We start from the raw sequence: 19,817 nt of genomic DNA, 5'->3' as shown, positions 1-19,817 counted from the left end.
GTGTCTAGTTTTTAAAAATGTGCATGTTTGGTCGGTGCCACTAGGTACCGGAGGAGCCAGAGTCCAAAATCCACAGCTCGGCACTTTGCAAAATACAGCTCTGTTTTCTTTGGGAAAATGTGATGTGTCCATTTTGTGTTTCGGGGCATTTCCTGTCACGGGCGCTAGGCTACCCACACAAGTGAGGTACCATTTTTATCGGGAGACTTAGGGGAACGCTGGGTGAAGGAAATTCGTGGCTCCTCTCAAATTCCAGAACTTTATTTCAAGGAAGTATGTGAAAAAGTGTTTTTTTAGCCGAATTTTGAGGTTTGCAAAGGATTCTGGGTAACTGAACCTTGTGAGAACCCAACAAGTCACTCCATCATGGATTCCCCTAGGAGTCTAGTTTTCAAAAATGTACAGGTTTGGTAGGTTTGCCTGGGTGCCGGCAGAGCTAGAGGCCGAAATCCACAGCTAGGCACTTTACAAAAAACAACTGTTTTGTTTGGGAAAATGTGATGTGTCCATGTTGTGTTTTGTGGCATTTCCTGTCATGGCCGCTAGGCCTACTCACACAAGTGAGGTATCATTTTTATCGGGATACGTGGGGGAACACTGGGTGCAAGGAAATTAGTGGCTCCTCTCGGATTCCAGAACTTTCTCTTACCAAAATATGAGGGAAAGGTATTTTTTGGGCCGAATTGTGAGGTTTGCAAGGGATTCTGGGTAACTGAACCTGGTGGGAGCCCCACAAGTCACCCATCGTGGATTCCCCTAGGTGTCTAGTGTTAAAAAATGTGCAGATTTGGTAGTTTTCCCTAGGCGCTTGCTGAGCTAGAGACCAAAATCCACAGCTAGGCACTTTGCAAAGTGTAATGTGTCCACGTTGAGCTTTGGGGCATTTCCTCTTGTGGGCGCTAGGCCTACCTACAGAAGTGAGGTACCACTTTTATCGGGAGACTTGGGGAAATACTGTCTGGAAGGAATTTTGTGGCTCCTCTCAGATTCCAGAACTTTACTTCACCAAAATGTGAGAAATAAGTGTTTTCTTGGCCAAATTCTGAGGTTTGCAAAGGATTCTGGGTAACAGAACCTGGTGAGAAACCCACAAGTCAATCCATCTTGGATTCCCCTAGGTGTCTAGTTTTACAAAATGTGCAGGTTTGGTAGGTTTCCCTAGTTGCTGGCTGATCTAGAGGCCAAAAGCTACAGCTAGGCACTTTGCAAAAAACAGCTCTGTTTTCTTTGGGAAAATGTGATGTGTCCAAGTTGTGTTTTGTGGCATTCCCTGTCATTAGCGCTAATCCTACTCACACAAGTCAGGTATCATTTTTATCGGGAGTCGTGGGGAACGCTGGGTGGAAGGAAATTTGTGGCTCCTCTCAAATTCCAGAACCTTCTCTTCCAAAATATGAAAGAAAAGTGTTTTTTTGGCTGCATTTTGAGGTTTGCAAGGGATTCAGGGTAACTGAAACGGGTGAGACCCCCCACAAGTCACCCCATCGTGGATTCCCCTAGGTGTCTAGTTTTAAAAAATGTGCAGGTTTGGTATGTTTCCCTAGGTGCAGGCTGAGCTAGAGGCCAAATCCACAGATAGGCAGTTTGCAAAAAACAGCTCTGATTTCTTTGGGAAAATGTGATGTGTCCACGTTGTGTTTTAGGGCATTTCCTGTCACGGCAGTTAGCCTACCCACACAAGTGAGGTACCATTTTTATCACGAGACTTGGCAGAACACTGGGTAGAAGGAAATTTGTGGCTCCTCTCAGATTCCAGAACTTTTTGTCACCGAAATGTGAGGAAAAAGTGTTTTTTGGGCCACATTTTGAGGTTTGCAAAGGATTCTGGGTACCAGAACCTGGTGAGAGCCCTACAAGTCACCCCATCTTGGATTCCCCTAGGTGTTTAGTTTTTAAAAATGTGCAGGTTTGGTAGGTGCCACTAGGTACCCGGAGGAGCTGGAGGCCAAAATCCACAGCTAGGCACTTTGCAAAATACAGCTCTGTTTTCTTTTGGGAAAATGTGATGTGTCCATTTTGTGTTTCGGGGCATTTCCTGTCACGGGCGCTGGCTACCCACACAAGTGAGGTACCATTTTTATCAGGAGACTTGCGGGAATGCTGGGTGGAAGGAAATTCGTGTCTCCTCTCAAATTCCAGAACTTTATTTCAAGGAAGTATGTGAAAAAGTGTTTTTTTTAGCCGAATTTTGAGGTTTGCAAAGGATTCTGGGTAACTGAACCTTGTGAGAATCCAACAAGTCACTCCATCATGGATTCCCCTAGGAGTCTAGTTTTCAAAATGTACAGGTTTGGTAGGTTTGCCTGGGTGCCGGCAGAGCTAGAGGCCGAAATCCACAGCTAGGCACTTTACAAAAAACAACTGTTTTGTTTGGGAAAATGTGATGTGTCCATGTTGTGTTTTGTGGCATTTCCTGTCATGGCCGCTAGGCCTACTCACACAAGTGAGGTATCATTTTTATCGGGATACGTGGGGGAACACTGGGTGCAAGGAAATTAGTGGCTCCTCTCGGATTCCAGAACTTTCTCTTACCAAAATATGAGGGAAAGGTATTTTTTGGGCCAAATTGTGAGGTTTGCAAGGGATTCTGGGTAACTGAACCTGGTGGGAGCCCCACAAGTCACCCCATCGTGGATTCCCCTAGGTGTCTAGTGTTAAAAAATGTGCAGATTTGGTAGTTTTCCCTAGGCGCTTGCTGAGCTAGAGACCAAAATCCACAGCTAGGCACTTTGCAAAGTGTAATGTGTCCACGTTGAGCTTTGGGGCATTTCCTCTTGTGGGCGCTAGGCCTACCTACAGAAGTGAGGTACCACTTTTATCGGGAGACTTGGGGAAATACTGTCTGGAAGGAATTTTGTGGCTCCTCTCAGATTCCAGAACTTTACTTCACCAAAATTTGAGAAATAAGTGTTTTTTTGGCCAAATTCTGAGGTTTGCAAAGGATTCTGGGTAACAGAACCTGGTGAGAAACCCACAAGTCAATCCATCTTGGATTCCCCTAGGTGTCTAGTTTTACAAAATGTGCAGGTTTGGTAGGTTTCCCTAGTTGCTGGCTGATCTAGAGGCCAAAAGCTACAGCTAGGCACTTTGCAAAAAACAGCTCTGTTTTCTTTGGGAAAATGTGATGTGTCCAAGTTGTCGTTTTGTGGCATTCCCTGTCATTAGCGCTAATCCTACTCACACAAGTCAGGTATCATTTTTATCGGGAGTCGTGGGGGAACGCTGGGTGGAAGGAAATTTGTGGCTCCTCTCAAATTCCAGAACCTTCTCTTCCAAAATATGAAAGAAAAGTGTTTTTTTGGCTGCATTTTGAGGTTTGCAAGGGATTCAGGGTAACTGAAACGGGTGAGACCCCCACAAGTCACCCCATCGTGGATTCCCCTAGGTGTCTAGTTTAAAAAATGTGCAGGTTTGGTATGTTTCCCTAGGTGCAGGCTGAGCTAGAGGCCAAAATCCACAGATAGGCAGTTTGCAAAAAAACAGCTCTGATTTCTTTGGGAAAATGTGATGTGTCCACGTTGTGTTTTAGGGCATTTCCTGTCACGGCAGTTAGGCCTACCCACACAAGTGAGGTACCATTTTTATCACGAGACTTGGCAGAACACTGGGTAGAAGGAAATTTGTGGCTCCTCTCAGATTCCAGAACTTTTTGTCACCGAAATGTGAGGAAAAAGTGTTTTTTGGGCCACATTTTGAGGTTTGCAAAGGATTCTGGGTACCAGAACCTGGTGAGAGCCCTACAAGTCACCCCATCTTGGATTCCCCTAGGTGTTTAGTTTTTAAAATGTGCAGGTTGGTAGGTGCCACTAGGTACCGGAGGAGCTGGAGGCCAAAATCCACAGCTAGGCACTTTGCAAAATACAGCTCTGTTTTCTTTTGGGAAAATGTGATGTGTCCATTTTGTGTTTCGGGGCATTTCCTGTCACGGGCGCTGGCTACCCACACAAGTGAGGTACCATTTTTATCAGGAGACTTGCGGGAATGCTGGGTGAAGGAAATTCGTGTCTCCTCTCAAATTTCAGAACTTTCTTTCAATGAAGTATGTGAAAAAGTGTTTTTTTAGCCGAATTTTGAGGTTTGCAAAGGATTCTGGGTAACTGAACCTTGTGAGAACCCAACAAGTCATTCCATCATGGATTCCCCCAGGAGTCTAGTTTTAAAAAATGTACAAGTTTGGTAGGTTTGCTTGGATGCCGGCAGAGCTAGAGCCCGAAATCCATAGCTAGGCACTTTGCAAAAAACAACTGTTTTCTTTGGGAAAATGTGATGTGTCCATGTTGTGTTTTGTGGCATTTCCTGTCATGGCCGCTAGGCCTACTCACGCAAGTGAGGTATCATTTTTATCGGGATATGTGGGGGATCGCTGGGTGAAAGTAAATTAGTGGCTCCTCTCGGATTCCAGAACTTTCTCTTACCAAAATATGAGGGAAAGGTATTTTTTTGGCCGAATTGTGAGGTTTGCAAGGGATTCTGGGTAACTGAACCTGGTGGGAGCCCCACAAGTCACCCCATCGTGGATTCCCCTAGGGGTCTAGAGTTAAAAAATTTGCAGATTTGGAAGTTTTCCCTAGGCGCTTGCTGAGCTAGAGACCAAAATCCAAAGCTAGGCACTTTGCAAAAAACAGCTGTGTTTTCTTTGGGAAAGTGTAATGTGTCCACGTTGTGCTTTTGGGCATTTCCTGTTGCGGGCGCTAGGCCTACCTACACAAGTGAGGTACCATTTTTATCGGGGGACTTTGGGAAATACTGGCTGGAAGGAATTTTGTGGCTTCTCTCAGATTCCAGAACTTTACTTCACCAAATTGTGAGAAATAAGTGTTTTTTTGGCCAAATACTGAGGTTTGCAAAGGATTCTGGGTAACAGAACCTGGTGAGAAACCCACAAGTCAATCCATCTTGGATTCCCCTAGGTGTCTAGTTTTACAAAATTTGCAGGTTTTGTAGGTTTACCTAGGTGCTGGCTGAGCTAGAGGCCAAAATCCACAGCTAGGCTCTTTGCAAAAACAAACTCTGTTTTCTTTGGGAAAATGTGATGTGTCCACATTGTATTTTGGGACATTTCCTGTCACAGGTGCTAGGCCTACCCACACAAGTCAGGGTACCATTTTTATTGGGAGACTTGGGGGAACTCCGAGCGGAAGGAAGTTTGTGGCTCCTCTCAGATTCCAGAACTTTCTGTCACCAAAATATGAGGAAACTGTGTTTTTTTGTCCGAATTGTGAGGTTTGCAAAGGATTCTGGGTAACTGAACCTTGTGAGAGCCCCACAAGACACCCCATCTTGGACTACCCTAGGTGCCTAGTTTTTAAAAATGTGCAGGTTTGGTAGCTGCCCCTAGGTACCAGCTGAGGTAGAGGCCAAAATCCAAAACTAGGTACTTGGCAAAAAACAGATAATTTTTCTTTGGGAAAATGTAATGTGTCCACGTTGTGCTTTGGGGCATTTTCTGCCGCGGGCGCTAGGCCTACCTACACAAGTGAGGTACCATTTTTATCGGGAGACTTGGGGAAATACTGGCTGGAAGGCATGATGTGGCTCCTCTCAGATTCCAGAACTTTACTTCACCAAAATGTAAGGAATAGGTGTTTTTTTGGTCAAATTCTGAGGTTTGCAAAGGATTCTGGGTAACAGAATTTGGTGAGAAACCCACAAGTCATCCCATCTTGGATTCCCCTAGGTGTCTAGTTTTAAAAAATGTGCAGGTTTGGTAGGTTTCCCTAGGTGCTGGCTGATCTAGAGGCCAAAAGCCACAGCTAGGCACTTTGCAAAAAATAGCTCTGTTTTCTTTGGGAAAATGCGATGTGTCCAAGTTGTGTTTTGTGGCATTTCCTGTCATGAGCGCTAGGCCTACTCACACAAGTGAGGTACCATTTTTATCGGGAGACGTGGGGGAACGCTGGGTGGAAGGAAATTCGTGTCTCCTCTCAAATTCCAGAACTTTCTCTTCCAAAATATGAGGGAAAAGTGTTTTTTTGGCTGAATTTTGAGGTTTGCAAGGGATTCAGGGTAACTAAAATGGGTGAGACCCCCACAAGTCACTCCATCGTGGATTCCCCTAGGTGTCTAGTTTAAAAAAATGTGCAGGTTTGGTATGTTTCCCTAGCTGCAGGCTGAGCTAGAGGCCAAAATCCACAGCTAGGCACTTTGCAAAAAACAGCTCTGATTTCTTTGGGAAAATGTGATGTGTCCACGTTGTGTTTTGGGGTATTTCTTGTCACGGGTGCTAGGCCTACCCACACAAGTGAGGAACCATTATTATCGGGAGACTTGAGGGAATGCTGGGTGGAAGTATATTTGTGGCAACTCTCAGATTCCAGCACTTTCTGTCACCAAAGTATAAGGAAAAAGTATTTTTTCGTCGAATTTTGAGGTTTGCAAAGGATTCTGGGTGAGAGCCTCACAAGTCACCCAATCTTGGATTTCCCTAGCTGTCTAGTTTTTCAAAAATGCGCAGGTTTTGTAGGTTTTCCTAGGTGCAGGCTGTGCTAGAGGCCAAAATCCACAGCTAGGCTCTTTGCAAAAACGAACTCTGTTTTCTTTGGGAAAATGTGATGTGTCCACATTGTATTTTGGGACATTTCCTGTCACAGGTGCTAGGCCTACCCACACAAGTCAGTGTACCATTTTTATCGGTAGACTTGGGGGAACCCCGAGCGGAAGGAAGTTTGTAGCTCCTCTCAGATTCCAAAACTTTCTGTCACCAAAATATAAGGAAACAGTGTTTTTTTGTCCGATTTGTGAGGTTTGCAACGGATTCTGGGTAACTGAACCTTGTGAGAGCCCCACAAGACACCCCATCTTGTACTACCCTAGGTGTCTTGTTTTTAAAAATGTGCAAGTTTGGTAGCTGCACCTGGGTACCAGCTGAGCTTGAGGCCAAAATCCAAAACTAGGTAGTTTGCAAAAAACAGATCTGTTTTCTTTGGGAAAATGTAATGTGTCCACGTTGTGCTTTGGGGCATTTCCTGTCGCGGGCGCTAGACCTACCTACACAAGTGAGGTCCCATTTGAATTGGGAGACTTGTTGAAATACTGCTTGGAAGGAATTTTGTGGCTCCTCTCAGATTCCAGAACTTTACTTCACCAAAATGTGAGAAAGAAGTGTTTTTTGGCCAAATTTTGAGGTTTGCAAAAGGCAACAGAACCTGGTGAGAAATCAACAAGTCAACCCATCTTGGATTCCCCTAGGTGTCTAGTTTTAAAAAATGTGCAGGTTTGGTAGGTTTCCCTATGTGTTGGCTGAGCCAGAGGCCAAAATCCACAGAAAGGCACTTTGCCAAAAACAGCTCTGCTTTCTTTTGGAAAATGTGATGTGTTGACGTTCTGTTTTGTGGCATTTCCTGTCACAGGTGCTAGGCCTAACCACACAAGTGAGGTGCCATTTTTATCGGGAGACTTGGGGGAATGCTGGGTGGAAGGAAATTTGTGGCTCCTCTCTGATTCCATAACGTTCTGTCACTGAAATGTGAGGAAAAAGTGTTTTTTGGGGCAAATTGTGGGTTTTGCAAAGGACTCCGGGTAACAGAACCTGGTGAGAGCCCCACAAGTCACCCCATCTTGGATTTCCCTAGCTGTCTAGTTTTTAAAAAAGCGCAGGTTTTTTAGGTTTTCCTAGGTGCCAGCTGAGCTAGAGGCCAAAATCCACAGCTAGGCTCTTTGCAAAAACAAACTCTGTTTTCTTTGGGAAAATGTGATGTGTCCACATTGTATTTTGGGACATTTCCTGTCACAGGTGCTAGGCCTACCCACACAAGTCAGTGTACCATTTTTATCGGTAGACTTGGGGGAACCCCGAGCGGAAGGAAGTTTGTAGCTCCTCTCAGATTCCAAAACTTTCTGTCACCAAAATATAAGGAAACAGTGTTTTTTTGTCCGAATTGTGAGGTTTGCAACGGATTCTGGGTAACTGAACCTTGTGAGATCCCCACAAGACACCCCATCTTGGACTACCCTAGGTGTCTTGTTTTTAAAAATGTGCAAGTTTGGTAGCTGCACCTGGGTACCAGCTGAGCTAGAGGCCAAAATCCAAAACTAGGTACTTTGCAAAAAACAGATCTGTTTTCTTTGGGAAAATGTAATGTGTCCACGTTGTGCTTTGGGGCATTTCCTGTCACGGGCGCTAGACCTACCTACACAAGTGAGGTCCCATTTGAATCGGGAGACTTGTCGAAATACTGCTTGGAAGGAATTTTGTGGCTCCTCTCAGATTCCAGAACTTTACCTCACCAAAATGTGAGAAAGAAGTGTTTTTTGGCCAAATTTTGAGGTTTGCAAAAGGCAACAGAACCTGGTGAGAAACCAACAAGTCAACCCATCTTGGATTCCCCTAGGTGTCTAGTTTTAAAAAATGTGCAGGTTTGGTAGGTTTCCCTATGTGTTGGCTGAGCCAGAGGCCAAAATCCACAGAAAGGCACTTTGCCAAAAACAGCTCTGCTTTCTTTTGGAAAATGTGATGTGTTGACGTTCTGTTTTGTGGCATTTCCTGTCACAGGTGCTAGGCCTAACCACACAAGTGAGGTGCCATTTTTATCGGGAGACTTGGGGGAATGCTGGGTGGAAGGAAATTTGTGGCTCCTCTCTGATTCCATAACGTTCTGTCACTGAAATGTGAGGAAAAAGTGTTTTTTGGGCCAAATTGTGGGTTTTGCAAAGGACTCCGGGTAACAGAACCTGGTGAGAGCCCCACAAGTCACCCCATCTTGGATTTTCCTAGCTATCTAGTTTTTAAAAAAGCGCAGGTTTTTTAGGTTTTCCTAGGTGCCAGCTGAGCTAGAGGCCAAAATCCACAGCTAGGCTCTTTGCAAAAACAAACTCTGTTTTCTTTGGGAAAATGTGATGTGTCCACATTGTATTTTGGGACATTTCTTATCACAGGTGCTAGGCCTACCCACACAAGTCAGGGTACCATTTGTATTGGGAGACTTTGGGGGAACCCCGAGCGGAAGGAAGTTTGTGGCTCCTCTCAGATTCCAGAACTTTCTGTCACCAAAATATGAGGAAACTGTGTTTTTTTGTCCGAATTGTGAGGTTTGCAAAGGATTCTGGGTAACTGAACCTTGTGAGAGCCCCACAAGACACCCCATCTTGGACTACCCTAGGTGTCTTGTTTTTAAAAATGTGCAAGTTTGGTAGCTGCACCTGGGTACCAGCTGAGCTAGAGGCCAAAATCCAAAACTAGGTACTTTGCAAAAAACAGATCTGTTTTCTTTGGGAAAATGTAATGTGTCCACGTTGTGCTTTGGGGCATTTCCTGTCGCGGGCGCTAGGCCTACCTACACAAGTGAGGTCCCATTTGTATCGGGAGACTTGGGGAAATACTGCCTGGAAGGAATTTTGTGGCTCCTCTCAGATTCCAGAACTTTACTTCATCAAAATGTGAGAAAGAAGTGTTTTTTGGCCAAATTTTGAGGTTTGCAAAGGATTCTGGGCAACAGAACCTGGTGAGAAACCAACAAGTCAACCCATCTTGGATTCCCCTAGGTGTCTAGTTTTAAAAAATTTGCAGGTTTGGTAGGTTTCTCTAGGTGCTGGCTGATCTAGAGGCCAAAAGCCACAGCAAGGCACTTTGCAAAAAACAGCTCTGTTTTCTTTGGGAAAATGTGATGTGTCCAAGTTGTGTTTTGTGGCATTTCCTGTCATGAGCGCTAGGCCTACTCACACAATGTAGTACCATTTTTACCGGGAGACGTGGGGGAACGCTGGGTGGAAGCAAATTTGTGGCTCCTCTCAAATTCCAGAACTTTCTCTTCCAAAATATGACGGAAAAGTATTTTTTTGGCAGAATTTTGAGGTTTGCAAGGGATTCAGGGTAACTGAAACAGGTGAGACCCCCACAAGTCACCCCATTGTGGATTCCCCTAGGTGTTTAGTTTAAAAAAATTTGCAGGTTTGGTATGTTTCCCTAGGTGCAGGCTGAGCTAGAGTCCAAAATCCACAGCTAGGCACTTTGCAAAAAACAGCTCTGATTTCTTTGGGAAAATGTGATGTGTCCACGTTGTGTTTTGGGGTATTTCTTGTCACGGGTGCTAGGCCTACCCACACAAGTGAGGAACCATTTTTATCGGGAGGCTTGAGGGAATGCTGGGTGGAAATAAATTTGTGGCACCTTTCAGATTCCAGCACTTTCTGTCACCAAAATATGAGGAAAAATTATTTTTTGGTCGAATTTTGGGGTTTGCAAAGGATTCTGGGTAACGGAACCTGGTGAGAGCCCCACAAGTCACCACATCTTGGATTTCCCTAGCTGTCTAGTTTTCACAAATGCACAGGTTTTTTAGGTTTTCCTAGGTGCAGGCTGAGCTAGAGGACAAAATCCACAGCTACGCTCTTTGCAAAAACAAACTCTGTTTTCTTTGGGAAAATGTGATGTGTCCAAATTGTATTTTGGGACATTTCCTGTCACAGGTGCTAGGCCTACCCACACAAGTCAGGGTACCATTTTCATTGGGAGAATTGGGGGAACCCCGAGCAGAAGGAAATTTGTGGCTCCTCTCAGATTCCAGAACTTTCTGTCACCGAAATTTGAGGAAAAAGTGTTTTTTGGCCAAATTTTGAGGTTTGCAACGGATTCTGGGTAACAGAACATGGTGAGAGCCCTACAAGTCACCCTATCTTGGATTCCTCTAAGTGTTTAGTTTTTAAAGATATACAGATTTGGTAGGTGCCCCTAGGTGCCGTCCGAGCTACAGGCCGAAATCCACAGCTTGGAACTTTGCAAAAAACAACTCTGTTTTCTTTGGGAAAATGTGATGTGTCCACGTTGCGTTTTGTGGCATTTCCTGTCATGGGCTCTAGGCCTACCTACGCAAGTGAGGTACCATTTTTATCCTGAGACTTGGGGAAATACTGGGTGGAAGGAATTCTGTGGCTCCTCTCACATTCCAGAACTTTTTGTCACCAAAATGTGAGGAAAAAGTGTTTTCTGGCCAAATTTTGAGGTTTGCAAAGGATTCTGGGTGACAAAACCTGGTGATAGCCCCACAAGTCAACCTATCTTGGATTCCCCTACGTGTCTAGTTTTAAAAAATGTGGAGGTTTGGTAGGTTTCCCTAGGTGCTGGCTGATCTAGAGGCCAAAAGCCACAGCTAGGCACTTTGCAAAAAACAGCTCTGTTTTCTGTGGGAAAATGTGACGTGTCCAAGTTGTGTTTTGGGGCATTTCCTGTCATGAGCGCTAAGCCTACTCACACAAGTGAGGTACCATTTTTATCGGGAGACGTGGGGGAACGCTGGGTGGAAGGAAATCCGTGGCTCCTCTCAAATTCCAGAACTTTCTCTTCCACAATATGAGGGAAAAGTGTTTTTTGGCCGAATTTTGAGGTTTGCAGGGGATTCAGGGTAACTGAAACTGGTGAGACCCCCACAAGTCACCCCATCGTGGATTCCCCCAGGTGTCTAGTTTAAAACAATGTGCAGGTTTGGTATGGTTCCCTAGGTGCAGGCTGAGTTACAGGCCAAAATCCAGAGCTAAGCACTTTGCAAAAAACAGCTCTGATTTCTTTGGGAAAATGTGATGTGTCCACGTTGTGTTTTGGGGTATTTCTTGTCGCGGGTGCTAGGCCTACCTACACAAGTGAGGAACCATTTTTATCGGGAGACTTGAGGGAATGCTGGGTGGAAGTAAATTTGTGGCACCTCTCAGATTCCAGCACTTTCTGTCACCAAAATATGAGGAAAAAAGTATTTTTTGGTCGAATTTTGAGGTTTGCAAAGGATTCTGGGTAACTGAACCTGGTGAGAGCCCCACAAGTCACCCCATCTTGGATTTCCCTAGCTGTCTAGTTTTCAGAAATGTGCAGGTTTTGTAGGTTTTCTTAGGTGCCGCCTGAGCTAGAGGCCAAAATCCGCAGCTAGACTCTTTGCAAAAACAAACTCTGTTTTCTTTGGGAATATGTGATGTGTCCAAATTGTATTTTGGGGCATTTCCTGTCACAGGTGCTAAGCCTACCAACACAAGTCAGGGTACCATTTTTATTGGGAGTTTTGGGGGAACGCCGAGCTGAAGTAAGTTTGTGGTTCCTCTCAGATTCCAGAACTTTTTGTCACCGAAATTTGAGGAAAAGGTGTTTTTTGGCCAAATTTTGAGGTTTGCAATGGATTCTGGGTAACAGAACAGGGTGAGACCCCCACAAGTCACCCTATCTTGGATTCCTCTAAGTGTCTAGTTTTTAAAGATGCACAGATTTGGTAGGTGCCCCTAGGTGCCGGCTGAGCTAGAGGCCAAAATCCACAGCTAGGTACTTTTAAAAAAACAGCTCTGTTTTCTTTGAGAAAATGTGATGTGTCCACGTTGTGTTTTGTGGCATTTCCTGTCATGGGCTCTAGGCCTACCTACACAAGTGAGGTACCATTTTTGTCGGGAGACTTGGGGAAATACTGGTTAGAAGGAATTTTGTGGCTCCTCTCAGATTCCAGAACTTTTTGTCACCAAAATGTGAGGAAAAAGTGTTTTCTGGCCAAATTTTGAGGTTTGCAAAGGTTTCTGGGTGACATAACCTGGTGAGAGCCCCACAAGTCAACCCATCTTGGATTTCCCTAGGTGTCTAGTTTTTAAAAATGTGCAGGTTTGGTAGGTTTCCTTAGGTGCCGGCTGAGCTAGAGGCCAAAATCCACAGCTAGGCACTTTGCAAAAAACAGCTCTGTTTTCTTTGGGAAAATGTGATATGTCCACGTTGTGTTTCAGGACATTTCCTTTTCAAGGGCACTAGGCCTACCCACACAAGTGAGGTTCCATTTTTATCAGGAGACTTGGGGGAACACTGGTCGGAAGGAAATTTGTGGCTCCTCTGAGATTCCACAACTTTCTGTCACCAAAATATGAGGAAACAGTGTTTTTTTGTCCGAATTGTGAGGTTTGCAAAGGATTCTGGGTAACTGAACCTTGTGAGAGCCCCACAAGAAACCCCATCTTGGATTGCCCTAGGTGTCTAGTTTTCAAAAATGTGCATTTTTGGTAGGTTTCCCTATGTGTTGGCTGAGCCAGAGGCCAAAATCCACAGAAAGGCACTTTGCCAAAAACAGCTCTGCTTTCTTTTGGAAAATGTGATGTGTTGACGTTCTGTTTTGTGGCATTTCTTGTCGCGGGTGCTAGGCCTACCTACACAAGTGAGGAACCATTTTTATCGGGAGACTTGAGGGAATGCTGGGTGGAAGTAAATTTGTGGCACCTCTCAGATTCCAGCACTTTCTGTCACCAAAATATGAGGAAAAAAGTATTTTTTGGTCGAATTTTGAGGTTTGCAAAGGATTCTGGGTAACTGAACCTGGTGAGAGCCCCACAAGTCACCCCATCTTGGATTTCCCTAGCTGTCTAGTTTTCAGAAATGTGCAGGTTTTGTAGGTTTTCCTAGGTGCCGCCTGAGCTAGAGGCCAAAATCCGCAGCTAGACTCTTTGCAAAAACAAACTCTGTTTTCTTTGGGAATATGTGATGTGTCCATATTGTATTTTGGGGCATTTCCTGTCACAGGTGCTAAGCCTACCAACACAAGTCAGGGTACCATTTTTATTGGGAGTTTTGGGGGAACGCCGAGCTGAAGTAAGTTTGTGGTTCCTCTCAGATTCCAGAACTTTTTGTCACCGAAATTTGAGGAAAAGGTGTTTTTTGGCCAAATTTTGAGGTTTGCAATGGATTCTGGGTAACAGAACAGGGTGAGACCCCCACAAGTCACCCTATCTTGGATTCCTCTAAGTGTCTAGTTTTTAAAGATGCACAGATTTGGTAGGTGCCCCTAGGTGCCGGCTGAGCTAGAGGCCAAAATCCACAGCTAGGTACTTTTAAAAAAACAGCTCTGTTTTCTTTGAGAAAATGTGATGTGTCCACGTTGTGTTTTGTGGCATTTCCTGTCATGGGCTCTAGGCCTACCTACACAAGTGAGGTACCATTTTTGTCAGTAGACTTGGGGAAATACTGGTTAGAAGGAATTTTGTGGCTCCTCTCAGATTCCAGAACTTTTTGTCACCAAAATGTGAGGAAAAAGTGTTTTCTGGCCAAATTTTGAGGTTTGCAAAGGTTTCTGGGTGACATAACCTGGTGAGAGCCCCACAAGTCAACCCATCTTGGATTTCCCTAGGTGTCTAGTTTTTAAAAATGTGCAGGTTTGGTAGGTTTCCCTAGGTGCCGGCTGAGCTAGAGGCCAAAATCCACAGCTAGGCACTTTGCAAAAAACAGCTCTGTTTTCTTTGGGAAAATGTGATATGTCCACGTTGTGTTTCAGGACATTTCCTTTTCAAGGGCACTAGGCCTACCCACACAAGTGAGGTTCCATTTTTATCAGGAGACTTGGGGGAACACTGGTCGGAAGGAAATTTGTGGCTCCTCTGAGATTCCACAACTTTCTGTCACCAAAATATGAGGAAACAGTGTTTTTTTGTCCGAATTGTGAGGTTTGCAAAGGATTCTGGGTAACTGAACCTTGTGAGAGCCCCACAAGAAACCCCATCTTGGATTGCCCTAGGTGTCTAGTTTAAAAAAATGTGCAGGTTTGGTATGTTTCCCTAGGTGCAGGCTGAGCTAGAGGCCAAAATCCACAGCTAGGCACTTTGCAAAAAACAGCTCTGATTTCTTTGGGAAAATGTGATGTGTCCACGTTGTGTTTTGGGGTATTTCTTGTCACGGGTGCTAGGCCTACCCACACAAGTGAGGAACCATTTTTATCGGGAGACTTGAGGGAATGCTGGGTGGAAATAAATTTGTGGCACCTTTCAGATTCCAGCACTTTCTGTCACCAAAATATGAGGAAAAATTATTTTTTGGTCGAATTTTGGGGTTTGCAAAGGATTCTGGGTAACTGAACCTGGTGAGAGCCCCACAAGTCACCGCATCTTGGATTTCCCTAGCTGTCTAGTTTTCACAAATGCGCAGGTCTTTTAGGTTTTCCTAGGTGCAGGCTGAGCTAGAGGACAAAATCCACAGCTAGGCTCTTTGCAAAAACAAACTCTGTTTTCTTTGGGAAAATGTGATGTGTCCACATTGTATTTTGGGACATTTCCTGTCATAGGTGCTAGGCCTACCCACACAAGTCAGGGTACCATTTTTATTGGGAGAATTGGGGGAACCCCGAGCAGAAGGAAATTTGTGGCTCCTCTCAGATTCCGGAACTTTCTGTCACCGAAATTTGAGGAAAAAGTGTTTTTTGGCCAAATTTTGAGGTTTGCAACGGATTCTGGGTAACAGAACATGGTGAGAGCCCTACAAGTCACCCTATCTTGGATTCCTCTAAGTGTCTAGTTTTTAAAGATATACAGATTTGGTAGGTGCCCCTAGGTGCCGTCCGAGCTACAGGCCGAAATCCACAGCTTGGTACTTTGCAAAAAACAACTCTGTTTTCTTTGGGAAAATGTGATGTGTCCACGTTGGGTTTTGTGGCATTTCCTGTCATGGGCTTTAGGCCTACCTACGCAAGTGAGGTACCATTTTTATCCTGAGACTTGGGGAAATACTGGGTGGAAGGAATTTTGTGGCTCCTCTCACATTCCAGAACTTTTTGTCACCAAAATGTGAGGAAAAAGTGTTTTCTGGCCAGATTTTGAGGTTTGCAAAGGATTCTGGGTGACATAACCTGGTGATAGCCCCACAAGTCAACCTATCTTGGATTCCCCTACGTGTCTAGTTTAAAAAAATGTGGAGGTTTGGTAGGTTTCCCTAGGAGCTGGCTGATCTAGAGGCCAAAAGCCACAGCTAGGCACTTTGCAAAAAACAGCTCTGTTTTCTTTGGGAAAATGTGACGTGTCCAAGTTGTGTTTTGGGGCATTTCCTGTCATGAGCGCTAGGCCTACTCACACAAGTGAGGTACCATGTTTATCGGGAGACGTGGGGGAACGCTGGGTGGAAGGAAATCCGTGGCTCCTCTCAAATTCCAGAACTTTCTCTTCCACAATATGAGGGAAAAGTGTTTTTTGGCAGAATTTTGAGGTTTGCAGGGGATTCAGGGTAACTGAAACTGGTGAGACCCCCACAAGTCACCCCATCGTGGATTCCCCCAGGTGTCTAGTTTAAAACAATGTGCAGGTTTGGTATGTTTCCCTAGGTGCAGGCTGAGTTACAGGCCAAAATCCACAGCCAGGCACTTTGCAAAAAACAGCTCTGATTTCTTTGGGAAAATGTGATCTGTCCACGTTGTGTTTTGTGGTATTTCTTGTCGCGGGTGCTAGGCCTACCTACACAAGTGAGGAACCATTTTTATCGGGAGACTTGAGGGAATGCTTGGTGGAAGTAAATTTGTGGCACCTCTCAGATTCCAGCACTTTCTGTCACCAAAATATGAGGAAAAAAGTATTTTTTGGTCGAATTTTGAGGTTTGCAAAGGATTCTGGGTAACTGAACCTGGTGAGAGCCCCACAAGTCACCCCATCTTGGATTTCCCTAGCTGTCTAGTTTTCAGAAATGTGTAGGTTTTGTAGGTTTTCCTAGGTGCCGCCTGAGCTAGAGGCCAAAATCCGCAGCTAGACTCTTTGCAAAAACAAACTCTGTTTTCTTTGGGAATATGTGATGTGTCCATATTGTATTTTGGGGCATTTCCTGTCACAGGTGCTAAGCCTACCAACACAAGTCAGGGTACCATTTTTATTGGGAGTTTTGGGGGAACGCCGAGCTGAAGTAAGTTTGTGGTTCCTCTCAGATTCCAGAACTTTTTGTCACCGAAATTTGAGGAAAAGGTGTTTTTTGGCCAAATTTTGAGGTTTGCAACGGATTCTGGGTAACAGAACATGGTGAGACACCCACAAGTCACCCTATCTTGGATTCCTCTAAGTGTCTAGTTTTTAAAGATGCACAGATTTGGTAGGTGCCCCTAGGTGCCGGCTGAGCTAGAGGTCAAAATCCACAGCTAGGTACTTTTAAAAAAACAGCTCTGTTTTCTTTGAGAAAATGTGATGTGTCCACGTTGTGTTTTGTGGCATTTCCTGTCATGGGCTCTAGGCCTACCTACACAAGTGAGGTACCATTTTTATCGGGAGACTTGGGGAAATACTGGTTAGAAGGAATTTTGTGGCTCCTCTCAGATTCCAGAACTTTTTGTCACCAAAATGTGAGTAAAAAGTGTTTTCTGGCCAAATTTTGAGGTTTGCAAAGGTTTCTGGGTGACATAACCTGGTGAGAGCCCCACAAGTCAACCCATCTTGGATTTCCCTAGGTGTCTAGTTTTTAAAAATGTGCAGGTTTGGTAGGTTTCCCTAGGTGCCGGCTGAGCTAGAGGCCAAAATCCACAGCTAGGCACTTTGCAAAAAACAGCTCTGTTTTCTTTGGGAAAATGTGATATGTCCACGTTGTGTTTCAGGACATTTCCTTTTCAAGGGCACTAGGCCTACCCACACAAGTGAGGTTCCATTTTTATCAGGAGACTTGGGGGAACACTGGTCGGAAGGAAATTTGTGGCTCCTCTGAGATTCCACAACTTTCTGTCACCAAAATATGAGGAAACAGTGTTTTTTTGTCCGAATTGTGAGGTTTGCAAAGGATTCTGGGTAACTGAACCTTGTGAGAGCCCCACAAGAAACCCCATCTTGGATTGCCCTAGGTGTCTAGTTTTCAAAAATGTGCATTTTTAGTAGGTTTCCCTATGTGTTGGCTGAGCCAGAGGCCAAAATCCACAGAAAGGCACTTTGCCAAAAACAGCTCTGCTTTCTTTTGGAAAATGTGATGTGTTGACGTTCTGTTTTGTGGCATTTCCTGTCACAGGTGCTAGGCCTAACCACACAAGTGAAGTGCCATTTTTATCGGGACACTTAGGGGAATGCTGGGTGGAAGGAAATTTGTGGCTGCTCTCTGATTCCATAACGTTCTGTCACTGAAATGTGAGGAAAAAGTGTTTTTTGGGCCAAATTGTGGGTTTTGCAAAGGACTCCGGGTAACAGAACCTGGTGAGAGCCCCACAAGTCACCCCATCTTGGATTTCCCTAGCTGTCTAGTTTTTAAAAAAGCGCAGGTTTTGTAGGTTTTCCTAGGTGCCGGCTGAGCTAGAGGCCAAAATCCACAGCTAGGCTCTTTGCAAAAACAAACTCTGTTTTCTTTGGGAAAATGTGATGTGTCCACATTGTATTTTGGGACATTTCTTATCACAGGTGCTAGGCCTACCCACACAAGTCAGGGTACCATTTGTATTGGGAGACTTTGGGGGAACCCCGAGCGGAAGGAAGTTTGTGGCTCCTCTCAGATTCCAGAACTTTCTGTCACCAAAATATGAGGAAACTGTGTTTTTTTGTCCGAATTGTGAGGTTTGCAAAGGATTCTGGGTAACTGAACCTTGTGAGAGCCCCACAAGACACCCCATCTTGGACTACCCTAGGTGTCTTGTTTTAAAAAATGTGCAAGTTTGGTAGCTGCACCTGGGTACCAGCTGAGCTAGAGGCCAAAATCCAAAACTAGGTACTTTGCAAAAAACAGATCTGTTTTCTTTGGGAAAATGTAATGTGTCCACGTTGTGCTTTGGGGCATTTCCTGTCGCGGGCGCTAGGCCTACCTACACAAGTGAGGTCCCATTTGTATCGGGAGACTTGGGGAAATACTGCCTGGAAGGAATTTTGTGGCTCCTCTCAGATTCCAGAACTTTACTTCACCAAAATGTGAGAAATAAGTGTTTTTTGGCCAAATTTTGAGGTTTGCAAAGGATTCTGGGCAACAGAACCTGGTGAGAAACCAACAAGTCAACCCATCTTGGATTCCCCTAGGTGTCTAGTTTTAAAAAATTTGCAGGTTTGGTAGGTTTCCCTAGGTGCTGGCTGATCTAGAGGCCAAAAGCCACAGCAAGGCACTTTGCAAAAAACAGCTCTGTTTTCTTTGGGAAAATGTGATGTGTCCAAGTTGTGTTTTGTGGCATTTCCTGTCATGAGTGCTAGGCCTACTCACACAAGTGAGGTACCATTTTTACCGGGAGACGTGGGGGAACGCTGGGTGGGAGGAAATTTGTGGCTCCTCTCAAATTCCAGAACTTTCTCTTCCAAAATATGACGGAAAAGTATTTTTTTGGCAGAATTTTGAGGTTTGCAAGGGATTCAGGGTAACTGAAACAGGTGAGACCCCCACAAGTCACCCCATTGTGGATTCCCCTAGGTGTCTAGTTTAAAAAAATGTGCAGGTTTGGTATGTTTCCCTAGGTGCAGGCTGAGCTAGATGCCAAAATCCACAGCTAGGCACTTTGCAAAAAACAGCTCTGATTTCTTTGGGAAAATGTGATGTGTCCACGTTGTGTTTTGGGGTATTTCTTGTCACGGGTGCTAGGCCTACCCACACAAGTGAGGTTCCATTTTTATCAGGAATCTTGGGGGAACACTGGTCGGAAGGAAATGTGTGGCTCCTCTGAGTTTCCACAACTTTCTTTCACCAAAATATGAGGAAACAGTGTTTTTTTGTCCGAATTGTGAGGTTTGCAAAGGATTCTGGGTAACTGAACCTTGTGAGAGCCCCACAAGAAACCCCATCTTGGATTGCCCTAGGTGTCTAGTTTTCAAAAATGTGCATTTTTGGTAGGTTTCCCTATGTGTTGGCTGAGCCAGAGGCCAAAATCCACAGAAAGGCACTTTGCCAAAAACAGCTCTGCTTTCTTTTGGAAAATGTGATGTGTTGACGTTCTGTTTTGTGGCATTTCCTGTCACAGGTGCTAGGCCTAACCACACAAGTGAGGTGCCATTTTTATCGGGAGACTTAGGGGAATGCTGGGTGGAAGGAAATTTGTGGCTCCTCTCTGATTCCATAACGTTCTGTCACTGAAATGTGAGGAAAAAGTGTTTTTTGGGCCAAATTGTGGGTTTTGCAAAGGACTCCGGGTAACAGAACCTGGTGAGAGCCCCACAAGTCACCCCATCTTGGATTTCCCTAGCTGTCT

The sequence above is a fragment of the Pleurodeles waltl genome, chromosome 3_1 (genome assembly GCF_031143425.1).
Source record: "Pleurodeles waltl isolate 20211129_DDA chromosome 3_1, aPleWal1.hap1.20221129, whole genome shotgun sequence".
Classification (NCBI taxonomy): Eukaryota; Metazoa; Chordata; class Amphibia; order Caudata; family Salamandridae; genus Pleurodeles; species Pleurodeles waltl.
This window is presented reverse-complemented; position numbering follows the sequence as displayed.